The 8,236-nt window shown below is 33.9% G+C and overlaps 1 pseudogene; it reads left to right on the forward strand.

The window, feature by feature from the left end:
• Nucleotides 1-3,883: 3,883 nt before the first annotated feature.
• Nucleotides 3,884-6,775, forward strand: LOC111408463 (annotated as a pseudogene).
• Nucleotides 6,776-8,236: the final 1,461 nt, after the last annotated feature.

An 8,236-nucleotide genomic window follows, 5' to 3' on the forward strand; every position in this document is an offset into this window, starting at 1 on the left:
CAAATCGAAAGATATCTAATCTTTATGTATAAGTATCGTATACTATGAAATGAGACCTTGTTAATTTTTAACAAGTGGGAGATTGTTGGAAAATGGTTGGTCAAAATCAACAAATCAATATAGGAATGAAAATACGAGAAAATGTCCGAAAAAAACAATGCGACCACATGGTGTTGCTAGCCATGCAGTCGCATGGCCACATACCGAGGCCAAAGGGCCTCAGTTCGCATGAACCATGCAACCACATGGATTTGTACCATGCGGTCGCATGGTACTTAAAAACCAATCGTTGGAGGTCGATTTTTGGCCGTTACAAGTTTGAATTTGGTGACTTTTGTCTTATATTTTGGCACCATTTCGTATATATGGTGTATGCCTATAAATATTGGATCCATGTTGAAGGCTAAAAACATTAGAGATTCCATATTCCTCCACAATCAAAGATCAAAATTTGTTCATTCATATTCATATTCAACTCATGTGTTCTTCAAGTTTTCAAGGATTTTCATTTGTGCTTTGGTAATTAATTCTTGTTAAGGTTTGTTAAAATCCTACAAACAATTTGCTATCAACCTTCGAAGCATCTCAAATCAATAAGAGAAGGGGCAAATATCATTTGAGGACAACGATATTGTGTTCAAATCATTTGTTAATACAAGTTTGTGATTATCTTGTTCTTGGCGTTGCCGATTCATGTTTCGTGATTTCTACTACAACCCGGTGAATTTTTTTTTTTTTTTTTTTAAAACAAACAATGTATCAGAAATATAAATGAAATGAGAAAATATGGGCTAGATGATTTTCTGACACTCATAAATGAATTTTGTCCAACTAGGCAAGTGTCTGTTTTATCCTATCCGAAAAGTTCACGTGCAACATATATGTAAGGTTTATTTTAGGTTTCGTCATATTTTTAAGAGTAATCGTCCAAAACACTCCTCTTATACTCATCTTTAATTAATGTATTTTTTGCTCCTTTGTCCGTGATTTTTTTGGCTTAAAGATTTCAACATAAATATGTGTGTTCTTGTTCTTATTTTTTCCATTACATATTCTCTCTCTCTCTCTCTCTCTCTCTCTCTCTCTCTCTCTCTCTCTCTCTCTCTCTCTCTCTCTCTCTCTCTCTCTCTCTCTCTCTCTCTCTCTCTCTCTCTCTCTCTCTCTCTCTCTCTCTCTCTCTCTCTCTCTCTCCCTTATCTATTCTCTCTCTCTCTCTCTCTCTCTCTCTCTCTCTCTCTCTCTCTCTCTCTCTCTCTCTTTATTTTATTATTATTTTTTTTAATGCATCAGCATAAATCAATAAATGAGTGCTTAGGATGGGACACACGGGAGATAGAGTAGATTTGAATCCATTCCTAAAATATCAACTTTGTTACAGAGATAATTCAAATTCTTATATCGATTAATATTTTTATACATAAATATGTAATTTTACACTTAGCATGACCTCACAAAATGATAACTTATTGGAGCATATTAATCTTGAAACTTTAATGCTTTTTTGAGTTTTAAACAAATCCAAATATTCGTCGAATTTTAATGTCATATTTATCTCAAAAGATAACCTCATTTGGAGAAGTAACTCCAACCTGATATGTTAGTAATTTATACTTAACTTGATGTAAAATTATACCCTTTAACAATACCGACCTTCCATATAAAATGTTTATGAAAGCCATTATACAAGCATTAGGGTTGCTTGTACAAAAAGGTAGGATCCTTGTAACCTAATCATAGAGCTTAAAAATAAATTAATACGAAATAATTAAAGTTTAGGAGAATCCAAGACTATCTTTGAACGTTCAAAGGAGAATGAAAAGATTGTTTTAAGATTACGAAACCACGTGCTCGAAGGTTACACCTCCGTGTGTTAGGTTCGAAAGTACTAAACGTGTTAGGTTCAAAAAAATATTACATGATTATCAAGATAAATTATACTTCATTATTATCTATTTCAAGTGAAAACATGAGAGTTTTGAAATATTTACTGATGTAATATAAACAATATACCTTAGGTTCGATTTGATTATGAGGAGCACTTGTCAAATTGAGTTAAAGAAAAACAATCAATGATGGATACAGATATTTTGAGTAATGGGGACATAACTTAACTTGCAAAAAATTTGTGAGGAATTTTGATCGAAAATTTAGATGGGATGACATTTTTGGATGTAAAATTTCAAAAATTTTTGACATCATACCTCATATAATTTTTTTTTAATAAAATGATGTAAATTATATTGAAAAATTTGTGGTGCAAAAATAATAGACATTAATGAAATAATTGCATTTTTTTAAAGAAAAGACGAGTTTGACGTCTCTTTTTTAAGAGACATTTGACACGCCTTTAACTATTTTTGATGTTCATTTGGACCATTTGATATGTCTATAATGTAGTTCTCGAAACGAGTTTCGAGATAATGCCCTTGTTTGAGCCCCATTTTGTGAGATATAATGAATTTTTGAATAGTGTATTGATGTGAAATGTGTGATTAAAAAATAAGGAAAAGTTTTAAATTTGTGTGTAATATTATTTTATTGAAAATGTGTGGTGAAAATGATGTCAAAACACTATTGAAAAATACATTTTTACCAAAGAATGGGGATCAAACAAGGGCAATATAAGCTATTTGTGGATTTTGTTAGCGTATAATTGTTGAAATTTTTTTAAAATTAGTATATTATTGAAATTATCAAAATACTAGTTTAGAACGATCAAATGTGGCAATTCGTAATATTTGCTACTATTAGATGTTTAAGCGCCATTAACAACTTGAAAAATTGGACTGTTAGTACTTCAAAATAATATTAAAAATACAATATTTCAAATTTATTTGACATCCTCAAAATGATCGTGAAAATTGAGACAAAAACATAAAATTAATGTGATTTTAAAAAATGTCCAAATTTGAGGGTTCACCTGACCCCATGCCACCTCGTTGTTTGCCAGTGAAAACAATTGACAAGTTGAAAAGCGAACTTAAACCTTTACCTTGTAACATTTTTTTAATATAGAAATAATGTTTTGAATATCGTTATACTAAGAACATGAAAATAATTTCTATGAGTTTGTAAGCACCTATATGATTCGTTTTACCACAAACAAAAGATAATATGTAACCGATTGCTTATGCAGACGTATTGAACCTTGGTTGTGTAAAGTTTATTTAATACATATTGTCCCAAATTTGGTCACAAACCTCTACAAGAAGAAGTAATAAAAATTAGTAAATTCGAGATAGTTTTTCCAGTTGCGATGAAAGTTTTTCATACCTCATTTTCCTTGTAATGAGTGGAAATGCCAAAATAAAAAAAAATAAAAAAAAAGAAGAAGAAGAAGAGAGAGAAAAAAAAACTCATAGAGAGTGAAAAGACAACTATGCCCTTATCAACTCTCTCTTGCTGAAATCATAGAGGCTGGATCCATGTATTGCTGCTAACTCTACCCTCCCTACCACCCTCTCCAACAAGAAAGAAATTAGCCACAGTGCGCACCCGAAGAGTAGCGGATGCGGGTTCCCCTGTAACTAAAAAAAAAGAAAAAAAAGAAAAAAGAAATTAGCCTCCATTTGGTGAGAATTAAAATCAGAATTTTAGTAGATTTTGATAAAAATTGATAAGATGTGTATATGTGATTTAAAATAGTTGTTTACTTTGATTTAAATTTAAATTTTAATTTTAATTTCTAACAAACTAATATGTTCCCCATTTTCTTTGAAAGAAGAAATAATTTTCATTTTTAGTCATTTCCTCAACCACTCTTCTTCTCCATCAAACTCCTTTGGTGTTTTTCCTCCGTAAAACTTCATGCATGACCTGTATAACTTGTACTAGCTAGCACCAAAATTTCTTTACAAATATTGAAATTTTAATGACTAATTCAATGAATAGTTGGTTAGGATCCTCTCTTTTACCGCAAGATCATTTCCCTTCTCAAGATCACTCACAAAACTCAGATTTCAACCCAAGCACACAAGTTTCAAGTGAAGGTTTCGATCTCACTTCTGACTCAACTATTCCTTCTCTCAGCCTTCCAGCCCCTTCTGCTATTTTACATGATTTCCAAAGGAACAACCATTCTCAAGGTCAGTCTTTCGATGGGTTTATAAGTAGTTGTCTGTTTTTTGTCCGTCATTAGAAAGTTTAATTTAGCTTAACTCCGAGTCTGAGTAAAGATTTTTACAAATATCGTTGTTTTACATTTTTATATATTTTTTCAGAATGGAATATGAAGGATGTTCGATTGAACTCATTTTCATGCAGCAGCAAAAAACAGGAAAATCAAGGAGGGCCAAAACTGGAAAATTGTCTTGGGGTTTCTAGGCACACTTTTAATGATCAAGAACACAATAACACCATTTCTACTGATGCTTATATATACCAAGAAGCTACTGAGGCCACCTCTCAAACAAGCAATAATAATAATAGTATCGGTCTCTTCATGATCAAAACCAGGCTGAGAAATAACCCAGCACCACCACAAGCAGCTGAGAACAAGGGTGTTGATGAGGCGGCTATGGGACCACTGAGTGTGCAGACCTTGTCACTTTCAATGAGCGCTGGCACACAGTCAAACTCCCATTTGCCAGTTACTGTAAATGGTGAGATTTCCACATCTAGTAACAATGGACAACAGCTTAAAAATGCTCTTGATAGCCAAACTGGTGCAATAGAGGCCGCGCCAAGGAAATCTATTGATACATTTTGACAAAGGACATCTATCTACCGCGGTGTAACAAGGTTTTTTTAACATAAATTTTCCCTTATTGTTGAATATAAACTATTTTTAATAGTTGATTTTCAAGATCTTTGAAGGAGGATGGTTTAGAAGAGCATCTTACGAAATCGGCTCTCCCACAGGGAAATTGGTCGAGGGATCTTGCAACATACCCCAAATCTACTGTGACCCGATACTCCAGACATTCTGAAGTGTTTCTGTTTATGAAGGCATAGATGGACCGGCAGATACGAGGCACATTTATGGGACAATTGTTGTAGAAGAGAGGGACAAGCCCGGAAAGGAAGACAAGGTATGAATAAATTGTCTGCCATTATTTCGAGAATTTGATTAATAAATAATATGATTATTTCTTTGCTTTTAACTCTTGTTTTCTTTTCTCAATTTCTGAATTCTTTTGTTGGGCTGCTGGTTCAATTTGACTGCAGTTTATTTGGGTGAGTTGATGTTATTTTCCCACTTCCATATATGTTTTTCATTAAGAAATTCTTGATTAATTTAAATATTTTTCCTCTCCCTTTTGGTTTAATTTTACAGGAGGTTATGACCAGGAAGAGAAGGCTGCTAGATCTTATGATTTAGCAGCATTAAAATACTGGGGAACTTCTACAACTACAAATTTTCCCATGAGTCTATTCTTAGTTTTCGTTTTCTGGTTTAATCAGTTTCGGGTTATTCTTATAAGTATCCATTGAACAATCTTAGATGAGCAACTATGAGAAAGAAATTGAAGAAATGAAGCAAATGACAAGGCAGGAATATATAGCATCATTAAGAAGGTGAACTCGAATTAATTTCTACATTCCAAAGCTAATTCGACGAGGAAAAAATATGGGATAAATGCATAATTTACTGATCATATAAAGAGTAAATTATGTTTCTGATCCAAGAAGAGCAGTGGTTTCTCTCGAGGTGTATCCATTTATCGAGGGGTCACAGGGTAAACTGACAGGAATATTTTTTCTTTAAACTTCATTTCATGGCTCATATGGAGTAATATGATCAACAGACACCACCAGCATGGAAGATGGCAAGCAAGAATTGGAAGAGTACAAGGACGTTTACTTGGGAACTTTCAGTAAGCATTTGGTCTCAATTTTTCGAAGATTGAATTTAAGCAACTAAGTATATTATCTTTAAAACTTCTCAACCTTTTAGTCAGAATACTTCAACATGATATCATAGTTTGGTATCCTAAGCTTTGTATTCTGTTGAAGCCTCTTAAATCTGCTGTTAATTGTTCTCTAGGATTCTGCAGGCACACAGGAGGAAGCGGCTGAGGCCTATGATATTGCAGCAATCAAATTTCGTGGACTAAACGTGGTGACTAATTTTGAAATAAGCAGATATGATGTCAAAAGTATAATGGAGAGCAGCACATTGCCAACAGGAGGTGCTGCTATGCGCCTCAAGGATGCCGAAATGGCTCTAGACATACAAATGAGTGTCGATGAGAACCCAAGTTTGCATTTAACCGATGGACTAAATGGTTATAGCGCGCATCATGGCTGGCCAGCCATTTCCTTCCAGCAAGCTCAGCCACTGCATATGCGCTCACCTTATCCTTATAGCCACCAAAGACGAGATCCTGATGTCAATCAAAGTTTTTGTGATCTTCAACAACTTCAACTAGGGAATGCACAAAATTTCTTGCAGCATTCAGGGTTGCACAATCTCATGAGCCTGGATTCTTCTTCCATGGAACACAGCCCAGGATCGAATTCCATCATTTATAGTAACAATGGAAAGGGGGATGGGAATGGAACTGAGGTTAGCTTTTCCGCACCAGTGGGAAATGTGATAGCTCAAGACGAAGTGAAGCCACTTGCTAGTGAAAACATGTTTGGACCGGGTACGTGGGATCCTTATCTTCAGGAAAGAAATTTCTATTATCAATTACAAGCAGCATCATCAAATGGCGTAGTGAAGACTGCTAGTGTTTGTGATCAAGCCTCAACTTGTAACAATAGGATTCCTACTGGTGTACCAACTTTTGCTGCTAGGCCTAACAATATGCCTGTTTGTCATGGAGCCTAGACTTTTACGGTATGGAATTGAACATAAGATTTGATCGATCAATCAACTTGAAAGTTAAGGATTTATACATGACTAACATCTAACTCTTTATTTTCTGAATTTTCTTCCGAAAAAGACCGAGAAATATAGGATTTTAACATTTCTGTCCTTTATCTATATGTTTTAGTTTTGCTGTTAGCAAATTTTATTAGGATTTATATATGACTGGAGTTCATCAATAGCCAGTGAAAAATATTAAATGGCTAAGAATTCTGGGAACTTTAGTTCAATGTTCTCGGATCTTAAGACATGACCAAATCTTTGTAATTTTGAATGACATTAGATTAACACAAAGAATGGGATTCAATAATTTTATGATTCCATTCTGCAACATAATATTTGAACATTGTGTTTTGACCGCTTTAAATATGGGTGCTTAAAATTATTAAAATTTATTTCTTTTTTAAACAATAATGATATTCACAGTCAACTATTGTAGTAGTCATCATATGTGGCTTTAAAAAAGAATAACTTTTAATAATGTTATGCCATATAAGATGTCTCATATGATGATTAGTGCAGTTGTTGCCTTTGAATATAATTACTATTTTAGTAAATTATTACAATTTTGCCACGTAAGATGCAATGTAGAATGATTACTGTAATCGCTAACTATAAATAATATTATTATATATTGCCCTCATATATACTTTTATTTTCTATCTTTTTTTAATGGTATTATGGGTGCTCAACTTTTGAACGTGGTCATACTTGTGTCATTAACTCTTTTTTTTCATCCATTTCATCATCGAGCCATGGTACACGGACCGTAGTTCAGTTTGGCTTATCGAGTTAAGCTCCTCTTCTCCAGTCAATGAAGATTCTTATTCTCCCATTCGGCAAGTCTTTTTTACTATAGCTAAGGAACCAATCCAACACCCACCCCTATCCCAAACTAAGAAGTTCAAAGAAAAAAGATTGATGCTCATCACCTATCACAACTCTCGAAAAATGACCTTCTTTGAAGGTCTAGGACTAAAACATCCACCTTCATTCAACTTTAGAGAAGTCTAGTCCATATGCATTAGGGTGCTCATCACTTCAAGGGATTCGACTCTTTTCCTAAAATGCTCATCGAAACACCTTTTCTTTTGTCGTCCTCCCCTTTCAAATGAAATGGAAATCAGATAGGCCCAAAAGCTCATAGGCCCTTGTATAGTAAGTGCGCAGGTTCAGGTAGCATGACCACTTGATGAAATTGGAGGGAAGTAGAGTAAATGGTCGATACTACTGGAAGGATTCCATGAAACTGTGGCTTTTCATGAATGTTTTCATTTTTGCGAAGGGGAGATTGTTGCTCTTCCTTTCATATTTTTTTTTTTGGCATTCTTAAAATTTAATCTTCTATTATTTATCACATCTCGTCCCTGGTTACAATTTTCTGTTGAAATTAAAAAAGCAACGGCATAAAGAGACTTACTT

This window comes from Olea europaea, chromosome 13 (assembly GCF_002742605.1).
Source record: "Olea europaea var. sylvestris chromosome 13, O_europaea_v1, whole genome shotgun sequence".
Taxonomy (NCBI): Eukaryota; Viridiplantae; Streptophyta; class Magnoliopsida; order Lamiales; family Oleaceae; genus Olea; species Olea europaea.